At 41.0% G+C, this 20,849-nt stretch overlaps 1 protein-coding gene across 1 annotated transcript in view; it reads left to right on the forward strand.

Moving 5' to 3' along the window:
* LOC124722311 (glutamate receptor ionotropic, kainate 2-like) overlaps window positions 1–20,849 on the forward strand; it is a 593,330-nt gene that overhangs the window by 86,039 nt on the left and 486,442 nt on the right. The gene's annotated exons all lie outside the window — the stretch shown is intronic.

Genomic DNA, 20,849 nt, shown 5'->3' on the forward strand with positions numbered 1-20,849 from the left:
ACGCTACAAAATCGCTCCTAAGTTGTTATACTATATAGCTGAGACAAAGCAGAAAACATGATATTAATTTCATTAGTGGTATCATTACAATGTCCACTACTTTCAGCTCAAAATTTATGTAAGAAACAGATGTTTAGGCAGTTGGGTAATTCCCATATTTACAGTTCGACAAATTCACCTATACTTCATTGAATACTATCTTTCTTAGAAATGGCTACCTTAATATTTGACATACGTTATGAAGAGTCTATATGGCATTCGCAACCCGTTTTAAACTTGACCGCTATAGAAATTATCATGTAATATTTTTCCGGTATCATAATAGAAAATATGCAGGGTGAAGAATAAGAACGTAATAATATGGTCGGATCAGTGAAGATGATGTTGTGTCGATCAAAATACGTACAATATGGCTGGTTCAAATGGCTCTGAGCACTATGCGACTTAACTTCTGAGGTCATCAGTCGCCTATGACTTAGAACTAATTAAACCTAACTAACCTAAGGACACCACACACATCCATGCCCGAGGCAGGATTCGAACCTGCGACCGTAGCGGTCACGCGGTTCCAGACTGAAGCGCCTAGAACCGCACGGCCATACGCACAATAATCATGGGTCGGAAATGCAGCGCTGTGGAGCTGCTGTCACAAAATTGCAGCAACGAGCGCACTGAATTTAACACCCGAGAAGAGCGGACCGATGACCATAGCAGTCTGGTCCCTTTAATCCCACAACCGAGAAGAGCGGAAGCTGGTGCAAATGAAGTCGCGATAGCCATTCGCAAAATACGAGATATTTTCGACAGAATAAACGAATCATTTTTTCCAGTATGTCAACTTTGTAGTTATACTTGAAGCACAAACTTCCACTATATGTCTTTTTGATAACATGAGAGTTTCTTTTTCATCAGTGTCTGGCTTTGTAAGTTTGGCAGAGTGTTGTATCTTGGAAAATTTTACAGACTTCCTCCTCTTGTCAGCCCTTTATTAGAAGTTTAATATATTTTCTTACTTCATTTTTAAATGATGGCATTCTCTTTATATGTGTTTTAGTCTTTTTCTTAAATTACAGAAACTACTCGAGAAAACTAAAGGATTTTTTCCCATTGTGACGAATTGCTACAAAGTACAACATGGGTATGTATCTATGGAAAGATTCTGATCAGATTTAAAAGTGTTTCAGCAGAGAAAATCTTGTCAGTACGATTTTCTATATGTCAAATTATTACTCTACTACACACCAATAATCAGTAAATTAAATCAAATTAAGAAGTATTACCAAAGATCAGTTATAAGTTAAAAACGATTTGAAATAGAAGCTATTGTCAACTAAAAAGTTCAATTTTCTCAAGAGATGGAACATTGTTCAGATGTTAAAAAAACTGCGTTTTAAAATATACATAATTTTACTCAAATAAAACTCTGTAACTGAAGAATTAACAATAGCCTCCTAATAGCTTTAATATATTATACAGCACTTAAATATGTAGAACTCGCAATATTTACATGAGCTGCACAAAATACCTCTTGTCTCAGAATATCAAAAAAAGCAGAAATTGCTGAAAACTGCTTATGCAGTCTCTAGTGTGTGTTCCTACTTGTGAATGTACAATCGGTCACTAGATTGACATCCCAACCAGGAAACATCATGTGTTCCTACGTACAGTAACCTTTCTTGTACTGATCTATTTTTTGGAATTATAGTTTATCCACGCTCTCTCCACGTTAGCAAACATTAAAACTGGTGATCTGTGCATCTCATTATGTAAAAATGCTCCTTACGATACCATACGTCAGTTAGGTTACTGAAGTGCTCTTTTTGTAGTGCAACTTATTGCTTAACAAATTAATGTCTTTACGGAAATTACAGTCTGGTTGGTTTAAAGGTGGAGCTTTATGCAGTAAACATCACAGAGAAATCACGTCTAATGAAATAAGCGGTGAGCAGAAATTTAATATTTCCTTAGCTGTGAGCTATTTTTAACAGTAAAAGCACTCTTTAGCACAGAAAGTATTAGCTGGAGCAAGTCATGAAAACGTACATACTTTCACCTAAGCGTGACTGACTGCAATTTTACAACCGTAGCTTTACAATGTTCCATATCTGACTTAAGGATATGACGCTGATTTTGTTCGATTCGATGCCCCTTACCCAGTTCTGACCTCATTATCAGTTTTTTCTGCACCCTGTAAGTTTTGTTTGCTTCATTTATACTATCACAATGAAGACAGCTGGAGTCAAAGAGTGGACACTTGGCGAAATCATGTCCTCATTTTTCCAAATTTTCTATGATCCTCTTGTGTTACATGATTCTTTCTTAAGTCTCCCTGATTTATGTACTGAAACTTAAGTATCACCTGTGCGTCGTTAGATTTTAAGTAGTTGCCTAATGTCATCTGTCTGGTTTCAGAAATTTCTTCATCGATATATGGATACGATTTTGTTTATGCTCTCCCGCGACCGGGTTCCCGGGTTCGATTCCCGGCGGGGTCAGGAATTTTCTCTGCCTCGTGATGACTGAGTGTTGTGTGATGTCCTTAGGTTAGTTAGGTTTAAGTAGTTCTAAGTTCTAGGGGACTGATGACCATCGATGTTGAGTCCCATAGTGCTCAGAGCCATTTGAACCATTTGTTTATGCTCTACCGAATCCAGCGTAGGTGGAGTTACGTTGCCTAAACATAGCTTCACTTGTAACAACGGCAAGCGGTCGTCTATCAGAGTTTGCGTGCAACACCACAGTTGGTTACTATGAACTGTCGTATTGCTACGGGTATGCTCTTGCCTTTTTCGACGTGATGTCTAGCCTGGATTATCAATTACATGTAAAGTACTGTGAGATGAGGTGAGTTTACACGCACCACGTATTCAGAGGCGTAAAGTCTCATTTGTGTCCTAAAAAGGATTAACAGAGAGACAAACCACCATTCCCTTGGTAATTGTATATCCATTACACAGCTAGATTTGGCTCACAGACCTAGGACTTCAGTTGTGCCGTTGCAGTATTTCCGCTCTGTGTAAGCTGAGTTCATTTTGTTGATCAGTATTGGCTTTCTGTGCACTCTTTTATTTCTCTCGCGGTTTCTTCTGGGATTGGTTCAGTTTTAATATAGGAAGTGCTTCGACATTTAAAGACTTTTGTGTCAGCCACAAAAACGTTATGACCTGCTCCTCTGCTATAAATAAAGTCGGCTAGGAAGTTACAAGGCATCAAACGCAATATAGGAACTCTGAAACGAATGTCTCGTTTCTTCCCCTGTCACGTAGACTATTCGCCTTGCCGGAACTGCACTAATTAGATGGCTTTCTAGAGACGTAGTGAAAGCGCAGTGTAAAGGTTCGATCACGGTTACTACACACTGGCGACCCTAACCAATTAGCAGCAATTGTTTGAGGCAATCGACGATCGAAACCTGTCGGCCTGGTGTGGTGGTTCACTGGTGTGGCGAGCAGGCTTGTCGCCTACAAGACGGCGGACAGTCTCTGTGAAAGGGCACGAGGCAGTATCTCACATCGGCAAAATGTAGCAGTCGAAGAACCCTAAACGCTCCGGAACTAAACCAGACTACGTCACACACATAATACTCATAGCGAGGCAGATAGAAAGACAGGCTGCGGGGCGTACGTCACGAAGGTAGGCCTGACCTCGCTCGCTTAACTCAGCGGGCAAAATGCGTTTCTAAACCTCTTATGTCGCAGCTTGGTGTGTACGTACGTATGAGAGTTGAATCTTCTACTGGAATCTGCTATTATGAAGTCTTACTGATTACTAGTCGTACAACAAAATTCAAAATCAATTATCAACATAAATGGTATAACGGCTTGTTTATAGCATTGATCTCTTCTGCGTTACAGTCCTCATTTCATAAAAGATGTGGTGCCTTATGCAACTGATAATCATTTTGGCATGATTTTAGTTGTATTGTACCCCAGCACTTCCATAGTGCTTATAGCCATTTTGTACCCCAGTACATCCTTGATAAATTGTTAGTAGGCCTATGGATTTCTTATCGTTGTAGGACTAATAACAGTAAGATTCCATAATAGTGGATTCCAGCAGAAGATGCAATTCTGGTTTGTACATACACACCTAGTTACCAGTTAACAGGGGTGGTAGCGCAGTTTGCCTGCTGAGTTGAGCGAGATTTTCTTACATCCGTGACGTACGCGCCGCGGCCTATCTGTCTCGTAGGCCTCGTACTTATAATTCATGAGACCTAATTTTCATATACAAGCTACAGTTTTGCAGTGTTAAAAATACAATGAGAGGTTAACTAAATCCTTTGTTGATGACGAAACATAAATGTCCATGGAATTTGAAATAACTGCCTGTTATCATCCATAGATACTCCACTACTTGTGAGCATTGCAAACCCATAAAATATTCGTTCAGAAGTGAATTAAATGTAGTGCCTGCGTAAATATTAAGAAACAATTAGGGACACAGAGAAAGGAAATAATAAAGTAATATTATGAGCTCCAAATCAGGATTTGGTGAAGGTGGCACACATTGTTGTATAGTTTAGGTTTCGTGGTTCGTTTTCGACTAGGCTTTGAGTATATTACTCAGGGACAACTTTTATCGTTGCCCAAATTTCAGTGGTATTGGCTGTAGTGCGAGAGTGATGATCCAGTCACTGACCGTGGCAACCCGTAGTATGTTTAGCAGGTGACATTCCAGGAAATAGGTATGACAAGAATGCAGGGCTGTTACGCAGAGTAGCAGCCGTGATAATTCTTTGCAGCATATGGATGAACATTGTTCTACTGAAATTCGGCTTCAGGAATGCAGGTTATATAATATTCGCTGTTGGAAGTACCCTAGTTCGAAACAGCTGTTATTGTAGAAATTCTCCGAATGTACCGCTGAATATGATGTCAAGTGTAAATTCGGTAAAATTCGTGCTAGGAAATGCCGCATCACGTATGATCAACCATCAAACTGAAGCGATATTTGTAGGGAAGATCAGTACACAACGTCTGTGCTAATAAAGCCATTGCATCTATATGTTCCTTTCATTTATAGTCAAGATTACCATGTACAAATGATATCCACGGCACAAGAAGATACATTTAAAAAAAACTGACTACTCTTCTCACCTATCACAATGACGATAGCTGCAGATCTCTTCTTAAAAGAAAAATTCTCCCTTAATTAACCTCTCTCAAAAGTGGTTGTAAGGATAGATGAACAAATGTTCTTAACATATAACTCCTCAGTTCCCCATAAAATCTTCAATACAAATTAGAGCTAAAAATTCTGCATAACAAAATTATATGTGAGGAAAGAGCATATATTCTCAGAACAACATAATAGATAACTTTTATAAAGAGCGACTTCGGTCGAAATAGATACGTACAGAGATTATTTGTTTTGAAAATAATTTATTTTGTGGCACAATCGCATTAATTTCAAAACTAAATTTCCGGTTTTCGCCATCACTGGCCAGCATCAGATCATAAGACAGATGCCATGGCTTACGTGTATCACTATGGACTCAACTGACGGTATGAATTTATAGACAGGCTAATTACATAATTATAAACCTGATATTGGCAAATGTCTTTGGCATGAGCTAAGAAACCAGTACATAGCCAGTACATAACACGCCGCTAACAAAGGACGTGTTCTCAATACTAGTCTGGCAATAAATATATAAATAAATAAAAGTACTCTCCATTGAGTTGCTTACGTGTGTACGTATGTATCACGTATTTCCAATATTTGCAAGCTGCAGAGCACCATTTGTTCAAGAATTTTTAAATATTTTAATTTCAATTGCTTCTTTAATCCTTGGGAACTTCATAGCACAATTTACCATGTAGAAATGTTGTTTTTCTGTTTTCTGTTTGTTTTAATAAATGTAATCACGAATGTTGCTATTCATGAGATAATTTCTACTGTACTTTCTGTTGGGATGTGACATACCATATGATCAAGATAATGGTATACAGAAAAAACTAATACTTACCAGCGTATATGTGGCACAACAAGGAGAAAAGTTAAGAGTAAAAGAAGGAAAGAAACACAGCTAAAATTATGTAAAGTCATGAGAGTTTCCAATTTATTACACAGGTGGGAAGCTGGATGTTGCGCATCTAAAACCATCAGAAATGAGATGTCTGAGCCGGCCGGGGTGGCCGAGCGGTTCTAGGCGCTTCAGTCCGGAACCGCGCGACCGCTACGGTCGCAAGATCGAATCCTGCCTCGGGCATGGATGTGTGTGATGTCCTTAGGTTAATTAGGTTTAAGTAGTTGTAAGTTCTAGGGGACTGATGACCTCAGATGACCTCCACCACACACCGTTTGGTGGCTTGCGGAGTATAAACGTAGATAGATAGATAAGTCCCGTAGTGCTCAGAGCCATTTTGAAATGTTTGAAATCTGTGAAAGGCTGCGCTAGGCAAGACAAAACTAGAAAGGAACTAATAAGGGAAAAATTAGGGATGCAACCAATATCCCAAAAGGCATTCCAGTACAAAGAAAAATGGAGAGAACGTGTACTTCATATGCCACCATAAGGCCGTCCTAAACTAGCAGTGGATTATAAACCATAGCGTAAGAAAGTTGTGGGAAGACCGAGGAATAGATGATGGGACCAAAACAGACCCCGGGTCTAACTCTAGAGTGCCAGAAAAGGAGGGAAGTAATTTATTCTTGACGTGCGTAACAGGCTGGGATATGTATTCAAATGGTGCATTTAGAATCACTAGCTGTTTAAACACATCTTTACTGGGATCTTGGTTACTGTTTTTTGTTATTATTCTAATAGAACTTTTCTGTAATTTGAGGAATGGATCCATGTTTTGTGTATGGGGCTCCCAGAAATTCATTACATAGCTAAAAATGGTGTACATACAGAAGTAGCAAGTAACTATAGGGCATTGTCCGTTTCACAGTGACGGCAGGTCTCTAAAGGTGTAACTAGCCAATTTTCTTTGCTAGTGTATTTGTACGTTTATTCAGCTTCAGGTGACAGTAAATATTCATTCCTAAAAAAAACTGTTTGCTACATAAACTGTGACCTTTTCATTCCCATTTAATCTTACGGAATTATTTTTCTTCTTTAAGCAGAAATCCATACTGTTTCTTTTCTTTATGTTTAGTGTAACTTCATTTCCCGATCACGAATTATAACCATGCTTTATGATTTCATTTTCTTTCTCAGTTAGGAGTTATGGTGTTTTATTTGTGACTGTAATGTTGATGTCATCAGTAAAAGGAATTTTTTCCTATGTCTAACATTTATAGAAAGTCATTGATGTATAACGAAAACAAAATTGATCCTAACATGCTGCCCTGAGGGACTACTATGTTAATCTATTTCTAATCTGTTAATTCACTAAAAATTTTTTTTACTGAACTCATGCTTCACCTTCTTTTTGTAAGCTGTTTTTCGGATATGTCTAAAATTCTTCTTATTCCCGATTATTCTATTTTTTTAGCAAAATTTTATGGTTATAAGTTTGTTTTATTGATCATTGCTATTGATGTGTAAACATAAGGAAATGATTGCTCAAACTTTAGTTTGAATATTTTTGAATATTTTACAGAGCAGAGTATTTTAAACCTTTGTGATTATCTGTATACATTTTGTCCTAGTTAGGGGCTGACAACATACTTGAAATATCTTGATTTTTGGTATTTGGCTTTCGTAGGCGTGCAGACTTGTTACCCTGGTTGCACTGTTCACTATCTGTGACATGCTAAAACTGGGAAGGAATTTTGTGAGAGTTCAAAATGGTTCAAATGGCTCTGAGCACTATGGGACTTAACATCTGTGGTCATCAGTCCCCTAGAACTTAGAACTACTTAAACCTAACTAACCTAAGGACATCACACACATCCATGCCCGAGGCAGGATTCGAACCTGCGACCGTAGCAGTCGCGCGGTTCCGGACTGCTTTGTGAGAGTGATACTGGTTTCATTTATATCTATCCTAATAACAGAACTGTATAACTGTTGTGTCTGTCTGCGTGTCTATTTCAACACTCATATCTCCCAAACTATTGGACGAATTTTCGCAGGATTTTCACAGGTAACTTGTACGCAGCTTGGGGCAACGTATAGGCTTCATTTCATCAAAGTCTAATCACAGGAAAAGGATATACTGATTTGAAGTTTTATCTAGAACTGACGTGTCTTTCAGTCTGTCTGTTTGAACATGCTAATCCCCAAACCTACTAGACGAATTTTCATGCAGTTTTCACAGATAATTTAAGCTTAGCTGAGGGCAACATACAGAGTGTTACAAAAAGGTACGGCCAAACTTTCAGGAAACATTCCTCACACACAAATAAAGAAAAGATGTTATGTGGACTCGCAGTATCCTATTCCACTTTCACATGTCACGACTTATTTATTACAAAGTTGGTTCAGCGTTTCTGGACGGATTTCACTGATATCATCCAGTGCCACTTGTTAAATCTCAACTGATTCAAGCTATTTCATATCAGTGTACTTGATCCAACTGGAATGCACTGAAAGACAAAAAAAGAAAAAGAAAAAAAAGACAGAAAGACCCACCACTAAGGAATAATCGTAATGGGACGGAAATCGGTAGATGTGATGTACACGTACAGACAAACAATTATTACAGTTTTAAAAGAATAGGCTGACTAATTCAAGAGAAAGAGCCTCACAAATTGAGGAAGTCAATAACGCTTTGGTCCACCCCTGGACGTTATGCAAGCAGTTATTTGACTTGGCATTGATTGACAAAGCTGTTGGAAGTCCTTCTGAGGGATATCGTGCCTAACTCTGTCGAGTTGGAGTGTCAAATCGTCAAAATCCTGAGATGGTTCGAGGGCCCTGCCCGCAATGCTGCAAGCCGGCCGCTGTGGCCGAGCGATTCTAGGCGTTTCAGTCCGGAACCGCGCTGCTACTGCGGTCGCACCTTCGAATCCTGCCTCGGGTATGGATGTGTGTGATGTCCTTAGGTTATTTAGGCTTAAGTAGTTCTAAGTCTATGGGGCTGACGACCTCAGATGTTAAGCCCCATAGTGCTTAGAGCCATTTGAACCATTTTGAACCACACTGCTGCAAACGCTCTGAATTGGGGAGAGATCAGGTGACATGGCTGGCTAAGGTAGGTTTGGCAAGCATGAAGACAAGTAGTAGAAACTCTCGCCGTGTGCGGGCGGGTATTAGCTTGCTGAAACCTAAGCCCATGATGGTTTGGCATGAAATGCAAGAAACGGGACGTAAAATATCGTCGACGTACTGCTGTGCTGTAAGGGTGCCGCGGATGACAACCAAAGTGGTCCTGCTATGAAAACAAGTGGCCACCCAGATCATCACTCCTGGTTGTCGGACGGTATGGCGGGTGACGATCAGGTTGGTATCCCACCACTGTCGGAAAGCGTTTCCAGATACGTCTTTGCTGGTTGTCGGAGCGGGACCCATTACTGAAACAGTTCTATTCATCAGTGAGAGCCCAGGACGAAGACATGTTTGGAGACGTCCTGGACAGCGATGGGTTGAAAACCCGCCATACGATCCAACAGCCACGAGTGATGATCTAGGGTGCCATTTCTTTTCATAGCCGGACCCCTTTGCTTCTTATCCACGACAACCTTACTGCAGAGCCGTACGACGACGATATTCTTACTCCCCGTTTTGTAACGCATCATGGTAAGCCATCTGGCCCTCTTTTCAGCAAGATAATGCCCGTCCGAGAGTTTCCACTGCTTGTCTTCCGCTTGCCAAACCCTGCCTTAGCCAGCAACGTCACCGGATCTCTCCCCAATTGGTTCAAATGGCTCTGAGCACTATGGGACTTAACTTCTGAGGTCATCAGTCCCCTATAACTTAGAACTACTTAAACCTAACTAACCTAAGGACATCACACACATCCATACCCGAGGCATGTTCGAACCTGCGACCGTAGCAGCAGCGCGGTTCCGGACTGAGGCGCCTAGAACCGCTCGGCCGCATCGCCCGGCTTCTCTCCCCAATTCAGAATGTTTGGAGCACGTGGGCAAGGCCCTCCAGCCATCTCGGGATTTTGACTATCTAAGACTATCCCTCAGGAAGATATCCAAAATCTCTATCAATCAATGCCAAACCGAATAACTGCTTGCATATTGGCCAGAAGTGGACCAACGCGTTATTGACTTGTTCAATTTGTGAGGCTCTTTCTCTTGAACTAGTCATCCTATTCGATTTCCGTCGCATTCTGATAATTCCTTCGTGGTGCTTCGGTTATTTGTCTTAGAGTGTATAACGATCTTTTCGATCACATTTCCGTGGACTTTTTTAAAATTCTTTTTCACGTACGTCACAACATCGTAACAAAAGTTCACAGTGTTAGAACTGTCCTTTAGTGGCCTGGAACTTTATAGGTTAATAACCTGTAATTGCACTTGTAAATGTGCAGTATCTGAGAACAACTAAAAACCATTTCCAGTTTATTTGTATGGTTGATTGATCTGAGATCATTATCTGAACTGGTGAAGCTGTGCATTGTTTTACTGTTATAAGACTAACGCGAATCTAAAAATAATTGTAGCGACGAAAGACGTTCGAGATATGTTCATTATCATATCCAGCTGCCTTTCAAACAGAGGGGGTTTGATAATGAAGGCATAAATCGTGTCACCCATGCTATTTCCTTGTCTGACCTGATTAATTTATTTATATTGCCGTGAAATGTGCTGCGTGCAGTCAGGCATAATTTTCAGCATCGCTGGCTGGCGTGCTTCTGGTCGCCAGCGCAAACTCTACCACTAGCAATTATTTCATATTCAGTATTTGTAATTTTTAGAAGGTTCCCGAAAGCGCGTATGTTTGTAATGGTTGTTCGTTCTGGAATATTCAGCTCTATTGTGGCTGTGCGTTGGTGTTAGTAATAAACGTACTGACAGTGCTAAGTGTCAGACTTTATGGACGATCCTGCTTTCGGATTTGAATTTGATCGTGCTTTCGATATGTGATTGTTTGGTGTGGGACCCAGGTACATAAAAAAAACTGCATATACGTGGCTCAAATTAGGCAACGTTAAAACCGTTGCCTGCATGGACGGGTTCCGTTATACAAGCAGTACATCTTTCCTAAGATCCATACATTCAAGAGAAAGATGGATTCCAAAACAGCATTAAGTCATCTGCACATCAGGCATCCATCAGTATTTTCCGGCGACGCTGTACAGGAGCCGCCGAAATGGCTGAAAGGTTTCGACAGAATCACCAAATACAACAGGTGCGATGACGTGACGCATTGAGAAAATGTGTACTTTTATTTGGATGGCACTACTCAGTAGCGGTTCGAGAACAACGTAGTGTAGCTCATCAGTTGGGGCAGATTCCAGGTCAGACTGAAGGAATCTTTTGGCGGCAATCAGCAGAAATCTCGGTTAGCGGAAGAATAATTGAAGAACAGGGCCCTACAGTATGGGGGAACGATAGAATTGTTTAACAAAGGATGTCAGAACGAGACTGGGATTCATCAAGCGGTGGCAGAGAATCGAGGAAGTGCTATAGAAAAGATTCGGAAGAAGGAAGTATTTCTTGCTGCTGAATATGGTCCATAGGGTAGTTGTAGAAGATCACCAAAAGCTGCTCTCTCTCATATGCCAGATAGGAAGACAAGACATTGTTTAGTGGTAGGCAGCCAGAAATGTCGGACCAAGTACACAAGAGATAGCACCTATGAATTTCGACCCTATGTGGAAGGAGGTAACAGAGAATGTCAAATAAGAGGCGTATCGATCTTCGACACTAGTCGAACTCACTACGAAGAACAGACTCAGCCAATTCAGACTTAATGTTGCAACCCCCCCCCCCCCAAAAAAAATGGTTCAAATGGCTCTGAGCACTATGGGACTTAACTTCTGAGGTCATCAGTCCCCTAGAACTTAGAACTACTTAAACCTAACTAACCTAAGGACATCACACACATCCATGCCCGAGGCAGGATTCGAACCTGCGACCGTAGCGGTCGTGCGGTTCCAGACTGTAGCGCCTAGAACCGCTCGGCCACCCCGGCCGGCTGTCGCAACCCAAACGACAATTTAGCATCCAACCAAGGCAGATACAACCAACTCCTCTACTAAGTACAATGGCCTGCAGAAGAAACGACAATTACATGCTGATGTGTTTTCACTGTGGAAGCTCTGGACACATTCGTTATTGCAGAGAGAGAAGACGAGTGTTCGGCGACTATTATATCGCTAGGTGCCAACCACCTCAACAGTCCTATTGACGACAGTGAACTGTAAACGGTTATAGTCGAGCTGTGGGACGCAGCCAGCCGCTGTACCAAGGCAAAAGTTGCTTCCAAACGCGCTGTAGCCGTTCCCCCGTCGCCGTACGTAGATACCAACCGCTCGCCTAGTCACCAAATTCCGCAAAACTAAGTGAGACGACCATATATGGAAGTCGGACCGTCACAGACGAAAATCCTCAGTGCACGACAGCCATCAAGATGTCAAACACTCACTGACATTATCGTCGATGGCCAACCTGTCCAGGCACTAATCGACTGTTGGGCCTCCTTTTCTGTAATGCTGAATGCTTATCGCTGTCGGCTCAAGAAGACTGTGTGACTTGTTATGAAAGCGGTTATGCTAAAGATCATAAATGGGAAATATTTCCAGGTGACAAGAAAATGTATTATAGGAATGTCTATCAATGACAGCTCACAGCCCCACCAATTAGTCGTTTTAGCAGAATTAAGTCATAAAGTTATTCTTAGATTCGACTTCTTGCAGGTATCACAAGCAGTCATGGACAGTGGAAGATCAGAGCTCCAGATTGGAGTAGTTATTTCAGCAAGCACACATATAACAAAGACTGCTCTCGGCAGTTGTTTGTGGTGGATACGTTGTTTCCACGCTGTTATCAGTGGGACGAGTTCCAGGCTGCAGTAGAAAAGCTCAGTTAAATTGTGGAGCTTTTGTAGAATACAGAAAGCTACTCAGGCTCACAAAGGAAATCTACATGCCAGCCACGCTCACAAGCAATTGAAGTGGTCAAAGAGAGCTTTAGACATCAGCTGAGGGACTTGCGGTTAGCGCTACTGACTCTCGATCACAGGGCCTTAGGCTCGATTCGTCGCTATGTCAGAGATTTTCTCCGATCGGAGCTGTTTGCGCGCGCGTGTGTGTGTGTGTGTGTGTGTGTGTGTGTGTGTGTGTGTGTGTGTGTGTATGTTGTCGTCATCATCTTTCATCGCTATCGACGTGCAGGTTGCTAAAGTGGAGTGAATTTGAAACACTGGCATCAAAGCACCCTTAATGGTAAGAGAATAGGGGAGACCAGGTGGGGCAGGTTAGCGGCATCACTGAACAACCGTACTCGCTACCACAACAGACAACGAAGTTGAGGAAGCTACTATCGAACTATCAATAGGATCTAACCTAATCGAAGAACTGGTAAAATACTGGATCAACACTGGAGATAATCCACAGATTAGCCAGCGCTTATATAGCGTATCGCTGGATGAACGACGGATAGACCCGGTGGTAGTGGAGAAGATGCTGCAAGATGAAATCAGTGAAGTTTCAGGGAGCCATTGGTCCTTTTCTGTCGATCTTGTGAAGGAGAAGGATGGTATATGGCAGTTTCTGAAACGACTGCTGTTCGCTGAAAAGACCCGCGAAAAATAATGTCTACCCTTTGAGCCCACTGATGACATTCTAGACTGCTTGAAAGGAGGTGAGCATTTTTCAGCTGTGGACATGCAGGGAGGCTACTGACAAATCGATGTTGTCAAGGTTGACTAGGAAAGGATTGCCTTCGTAAATGCAGATGGCCTCTATTAGTTGAAACTTATGCCGTTGGAACTCTGTAACACTTCATCGACCTTTGAACGTAAGATGGATAACTTGCTTCGACGTCTTAAACGGACGACACGTCTTTGTTATATTGATGATATTGTCATATTATCCCAGACATTTTAGGAACATCTAAGCCACCTCCTACCGCGTTGAATTCTGTTCAGACTGTAGTCTTCCGCCTGAGTAAGAAAAAGTGGCTCTTTTCCCACTAAAAAATAAAAATCTTGGGGCACTTAGTGATTGGCAGTAGGATCAGACCCGATCCAGAGAGAGAAAAAAAAAAAAAACAGTCACTGATTTTCTGACTCCCGGGAATAATCATGACCTGAGAAATTTTCTTGGAATGTGCTAATACTACAGGTAATTCATAAAAGACTTTTGTACAAAGTCACGCCCCTTGCAAGAACTTCTGTAGATAGAAGCCAGATTTTTCTGAAACGAGGTACAAGAAAGATCTTTCCTTGTACTCGAGGGAGCGCTAACAAAATGCCGAGACAGAACTACACATCTATAGGTGCAGCTCTAGTGCAAACTCAGGAAGATACTGAAAAGGTAATATCTTAATCTTGCAGAGCACGGTCGAAGTCTGAGGTGAACTACTGCGTATCTTAGAAAAGTGCCTTGCTATTGTTTGAGCCATCAGTAAGTTTTGACCGTATTTGTCGGCCGGGGTGGCCGAGCGGTTAAAGGCGCTACAGCCTGGAACCGCACGACCGCTACGGTCGCAGGTTCGAATCCTGCCTCGGGCATGGATGTGTGTAATGTCCTTAGGTTAGTTAGGTTTAAGTAGTTCTAAGTTATAGGGGACTAATGACCACAGCAGTTGAGTCCCATAGTGCTCAGAGCCATTTGAACCATTTGACCGTATTTATGTGGCAAACCATTCACCGTTGTGATGTATCACAAGAGATGGGCCCAGGACGCTGTAATCGGGTCGATTGAGAACTTCTGAAACAGAGTGTTGCTGTTTCTTTAGGAGAGAGAGAGCAATTCCGGGAGTTGCATTGTTCCAATACGGCATAACGGATAGCATCCTTGGTTGGCATAATGTGAACCGCAAGTTCTGCCCGAACACCTGAAATTATTTGTTATTTAGTTTCTAGAAGCTTCTCGAAACCTGTAATGTTAATATATTTTGTATTATTCAATGCTTGTATTAATAAAAGCACTCTCCATTCCGGAGTTCAGTTCGTCTCTGGCTGTACGTTGGTGTCAGTAATAAACGTGTTATAATTTATTGACGAAGCTGCCTTCGAATTTGGACTTTATTGTGGTTTCGACACGACAATAAGCCCATTTATATCAACGAGGTTTAATCCACCTACTCATTTGCCATCAGTTAGTGATGATTGTACCTCCATTTTCATTTCCTATTGCATCTCCTCCGTCGCAAAGAACATTTAGCGAAAAGTGACCAGGCGAAGCCATTAAACTGCACTGCCTAAAGACTGTTACCATGTGCTACTTCCAGGTCTTCCTAAACGCCATTGATTTTGGCTGCCTGAGCATGTTGCACTGTACATACAGCAGCACAATTGTTCCCACGTGGCCTGAAATTAGCCTTCGCATACAGACAGATAAACACGGCAGGGACTTTTATTTATGATATTTAATGAAAGATCAAACGCAAGTCATGAAGTTAAAAGTTATTCGACGGGTATACGGTTGTGATACACTAGGCTGAGTAGATCCACTCTGGCAGTTTATAATGGTGCACTGATCTAGCGAACGAGCGCCCAAAGTCTGCGGCATATCGTTGCCCTAGTGCAATGAAGCCCAACAGGAGGTGGACAAACTCAATGGACTGTAGTCAAGTAGGTAAAATATTCAGAGACGTGTCAGAGGAAAGAAAGTATTGGGACCAAAGAGCTTCAGATAATCGGTCTGTAAGAATCAGACAATGAGCATCGAGAATTAATTTTTGTGGGGTGACATACTGCTTGATATGTCCTCTCGAAGTTTACTAATAGATTTCATGTGTCAATCATGTGACTGCTTCCACCACTGAAGTCACTTACCGGAAAAATGTAGATAACATAGTGTTAGCAAAATTTCACTTTTTAGAATATTTCACCAGTACTCCTGAATTTCCCATTTACCTGATAGTTCTTGCAGATCCCTAGACCTGCAGTGATGTCGTGGAAGTGTTCCAAACCATCCCTGCAACGGAGAAAGACTGGTAACATTCGACATCTCGAGTACCATGCAGGATCAAGGTGTTGTGTGGGTTCCATCAGAATGTATTCCAGGTGGTATGCTAACGAACAGGCACAACTGAAAAGAGACAGCGAAGAACAGATGAATGTTGCTTTCTTGTCTGTCTGTACGGTAAAAATTTTGTAATTGATTTTAAACTTTCCCGATTTAGAGACTTGCAATTTTAGACATAGCTCAGAACTGGGTGACAATGCGATATTAACTCGCTTTCTTGTCTGGTGTCTGGCGGAGGATACTTTGCGTACCATTGCCATTTCCCCCTTTTCTTCTTCACAGAAAGGCAGTTGCTGGTAAGCCTTCATGTGAGCTCTAATCTCTTTCATTTTTACCTTCGCGTTTTTTTCGCGAGATGTACTTAGAAGTAAGCAACATATTGGTTGATTCAGGTAAAGAGAAACTGAAATTAAACTGAAACCTACAACTTGTCTCTATTGTAATCTCATCAAAATGTTTGAAATCGATAGAAAAATTTCACATGCACGAGGATGAAAATCTTCAGCTAAGTATTTAAAGTAAAATTAAATTTTAATAAACCGCGTTTTTAAATCAGACTAAAAGGTATAATAATTTCTGCTAGCGTCGTACTGATTCCTAAACCCATACATTTAGTCCTGAGAATTTCTGATTTTGAATTTTTAATAGATATGAAAATACTTGTAAGATTTAGAACGAAAAATGTGGGTACATACAGTCTGTAACTGATGCATGAGTAGTTCATCTTGTTACTGTTACACTACTTACTGAGTGATGCATCAATAGTTCACCCCCTTACCATTATCCATTTCATATGATCTACGTTTTCGTTTTAAATCTTACAAGTATTTTCATAGCTATGAAAAATGGAGACTCACAAATTTCCAGGACTATTTGTATGAGGTTAGCAATCTGTATGGGGTTATGAGAAATTATTTTGTACTTTTAAATCGATTTAAAACGGTGTATACTAAAAATTTAGTTTTATTTAAATAATTGTTCTGTGAAACGCAAAACTCTATAATTTTTTTCTGTATTGTGTCGTAGCTATCACTCTCTTCTCACATTTTCTTAAATATTTGATTACATATTGTTTTAATCGTAAATAGATAACAGTCCATTGTAGATAATCGCTTCCTCTACTAAAAGTTTGCCATTGTTATTAATATTACCGGTTAAGTCATTAAATCTTGAAGTTCAGTCGAAATAACCACCAACATAAACACGTTACGGTGGGAATCGACACAAATTGCAATGTATGATAGTTTTAGAATAATGAAGTACCTCATTGTTATCCTAGTGACTCTGCCGCCGAGGAGCGTTGTTGCTCGAAATTAATGGCATCTGGAAGCTGATTCGTTTTCCGCCACCAGTTTCGTCTTGTGTAAAGTGTTTCTGTGTATCTTCCGCTGCTGAGAGCCCACCGAACTGTGATATGACTAGCGAACGAGAGCCATTATTACCGATAAACCTTCGATTCCCTGCTGTACGCTCGCGCATGCGGTCATTATAGACCGCAGCTAGTGGTCTAGTTGTTGGTGGCACAATATCTCAGCGTGTTCGGGCAGGGGACTGGTCATCCTCTGTAATACAAACTGGACAGGGTTCTCATCGTTGGAAGTTAAGTGTCATATGACATCCACACTAAAATGCAGTAAACAAATGACGAAGAAGCAACTAGAAAGAAAGAAAGATTTGATTCCCCGCTGGGTCTGAGATTTTCTTCTCTCGGGGACTGGGTGATTGTGTTGTCCTGATTATTACATCTCATCTTCACCACAGAAACGGGCTGGTGGCCGTAATGGCGTCAAATAGGAAGACTTGCACCAGAAGACGGAACAACCGTAGATGGGATCTCCCGACCAGTAATACCATACGACCATTTCATTTGAGTCAACGTAGTAAAAATGTTTAAGTGTAACAGTTACTAACTCCAATACAGGAAAGGTAAGCGCACGTGAGAACAGAGTAGCTTTCTCTGGGAGACTTCAAACTAGTACTGGTAACCCGCTCTTAGCCTCGATAACGTTCTCACAAGTGTGTGCAGGTACTCCAAACCAGGTAAACCATTCGCTGGTGATTAAATCCCGTACAGGTAACAAAATTCCTAGGATGTTGATCCCTACGTTTCACACACTATTCCAAATAGTTCGAGACTTTTCTATGTGATTGAAAACGGGCGATTTCAGTAGGCCAGTCGACGTGTTGTTCGGTGCTTCAATGTTTTTCAAGCCAGGAAAATATGCATACAGCCCAGTGAACAAGGCTGTTATCATCTTGGCAGACAACAGTGTACGTAATTGTCTCATTTGGCCATCAGTACACCAGAGGTCTTGCATCATGTAAAAAGTGGCTAAATGGAAACTTCTCGGCACACACTACGTATTCAAAACAACTTCTATCCAGGTACCATGTTATTAGGCATTTTGTGAGGTGCCCAACTCCAAATGTCCATTGCATACAGTTCCCTTGGAAATTTTTGTTCGTAACTTGTTTGAGATGGAGCTACATGATGATGACGTCAACTTACCCTCGACATGTTGACGAAAATAATTTTTAAAGTCGGTGGTACGCATAAATATTGTCCGAACTCGCACTAATCGCTTTCTCAGAAAATAATTTTGAACAGTTAGTTCAGGTGTCCATTCGAAGTGTGAATGGTTGCGAAAACATACTCGACCTCTTAGCAACAAATACTCCCGAGCAAACAGGGAGCATTATGACGGATACAGAGACCGATTAGTGGACAGACTGAATACCGTAAAATCCAAACCTACTAAAACCAAACTCATCTATTTAAAAAGTCAGATTTAAATTCGCTTGACGTCTTCGTAAGAGACAGCTTCCATCCCTTCCGAACTAACTAAAATTGTAGAACAAGGATGACTTAAGTTCAAAGAAGTAATATCGACAGAATTAGAGTGATTTATACCAAATAAATTAATAAGAGACGAAACTGACCCCCACCCCCCTCCATGGCACAGAAAATGGCCAGTAAGCTATTCTAGAAGCTACCAAAAATATATGCCAAATTTAAAAGATAGGTGAAGTTTTACAGAATCTCGAAATTTAACGCGAACTTCAATGAGGAGGTTCGATAGTGAAACTCTGTCTCGAAAATTGACAAAAAATTCAAAGAGGTTCTGGTCGTATTGTAAAGTACACCAGTGGCAAGACACAATCAATAGGTTTACTACGCAATAGGAACAGTAATATTACCAATGACAGTGCCACTAATGCGGAATTACTAAAAACAAGTTTCCGAAATTTCTTTACCAAAGACAACGAAGTAAATATTCTCGAATTCGAATCCGGAAATGCTACCAATATGAGAACTTAGCAGTAGATGTCCACAGTGTCGCGAAGCAGATTAAATCACTTACTCAAGCTAAGTGCTCCGATCCAGGTTGTATACCAATTAGATTCTTTTCAGCGTATGCTGATATAATAGCTCCGTACTTAACAGCCATATACAATCACTCGCTCTACGAAGCATCCGTACGAAAAGACAGGAAGGTTTCACAGGTCATACCAGTTCTCACTAAAGGAAATAGAAGACATCTAATGAATTACAGACCTACACCACTGACGTCGATTTGTAGTACGATTCTGGAACGTATATGGTGTTCAACATTATGAATTACCTCGTGGCAAATGATCTGTTGACACACAGTCAGCATGGATTCAGAGAATAAAGTTCTTGTGTAACACAACTAGCTCTCTATTCTCACGAAGAAATGATTGCTATCGACAGGAATCTCAAACGGATTTCGTATTTCTAGATTTCTGAAAGGCTTTTGATACCGTTCCTCACAAACGACTTCTAATCACATTGTGTGCCTACGGAATATCACCACAGCTCGGCGACTGGAATCATAATTTCCTGTCAGATAGGTCAAAGTTCGTAATAACTGACGGGAATTCATCGAGTAAAACAGAAGTGATTTTTGGCGTTTTCTGTGGAAGAGGTATAGGCCCTCTGCTGTTCCTTATCTATACAAACGATATAGGAAGCAAACTGAGTAGCCTTCTTAGAATGTTTCCAGGTGATGCTGTCACTTAACATCTAGTAAAGTCATCAGAAGATCAGAACAAATTGTAAAATGATTTGGACAAAAAAGTGGTAATTAACGCTAAATAATGAAAACTGAGATGTCATCCACATGAGTACTTCAAGAAATCCGCTAAATTTCGGTTACACGACAAATCGCACAAAACAATCAAATGGCTCTGAGCACTGTGGGACTTAACATCTAGGTTCATCAGTCCCCTAGAACTTAGAACTACTTAAGCCTAGCTAACCTAAGGACATCACACCATGACCGAGGAAGTATTCGAACCTGCCACCGTACCAGTCGCACTGCTCAGCCACAGCGGCTGGCGTATCACACAAATATAAAGGTTGTCATTTCAAGTAAATACTTAGGATTTACAATTACGAACAACTGTAATTGGAATGCTCACATAGATAATTTTGTGGGGAAGGCAAACCAAAGGCTGTGTTTTATTGGCAGGACACTTAGAAGATGTAACATGTCTGCTAAGGAGACGGTCTACCCTTGGCTTGTCTGTCTCCTGCTAGAGTACTGCCGTGCAGTATGGGATCCTTACCATATAGGAATTACGGATGACACTGAAAAAGTTCAAGGAAGTGCAGCTTGTTTTGCAGTACGGAGAAACAGGGGAGAAAGTGTCACTCATATTATACGTGAATTGGGGCGGCAATCTTTAAAACAGTTGAGTTTTTCGAGGCCTTTTGACGATATTTTAATCTCCAAAGTTCCCCTCCGAGTGCAAAAATATTTTGTTGGCCGACTCCTACTAAGGGAGGAATGATCTTCGTAATAAAATAAGAGAACTCAGAGCTCGCACGGAAAAATT

Source organism: Schistocerca piceifrons, chromosome X (assembly GCF_021461385.2).
Source record: "Schistocerca piceifrons isolate TAMUIC-IGC-003096 chromosome X, iqSchPice1.1, whole genome shotgun sequence".
Lineage (NCBI taxonomy): Eukaryota > Metazoa > Arthropoda > Insecta > Orthoptera > Acrididae > Schistocerca > Schistocerca piceifrons.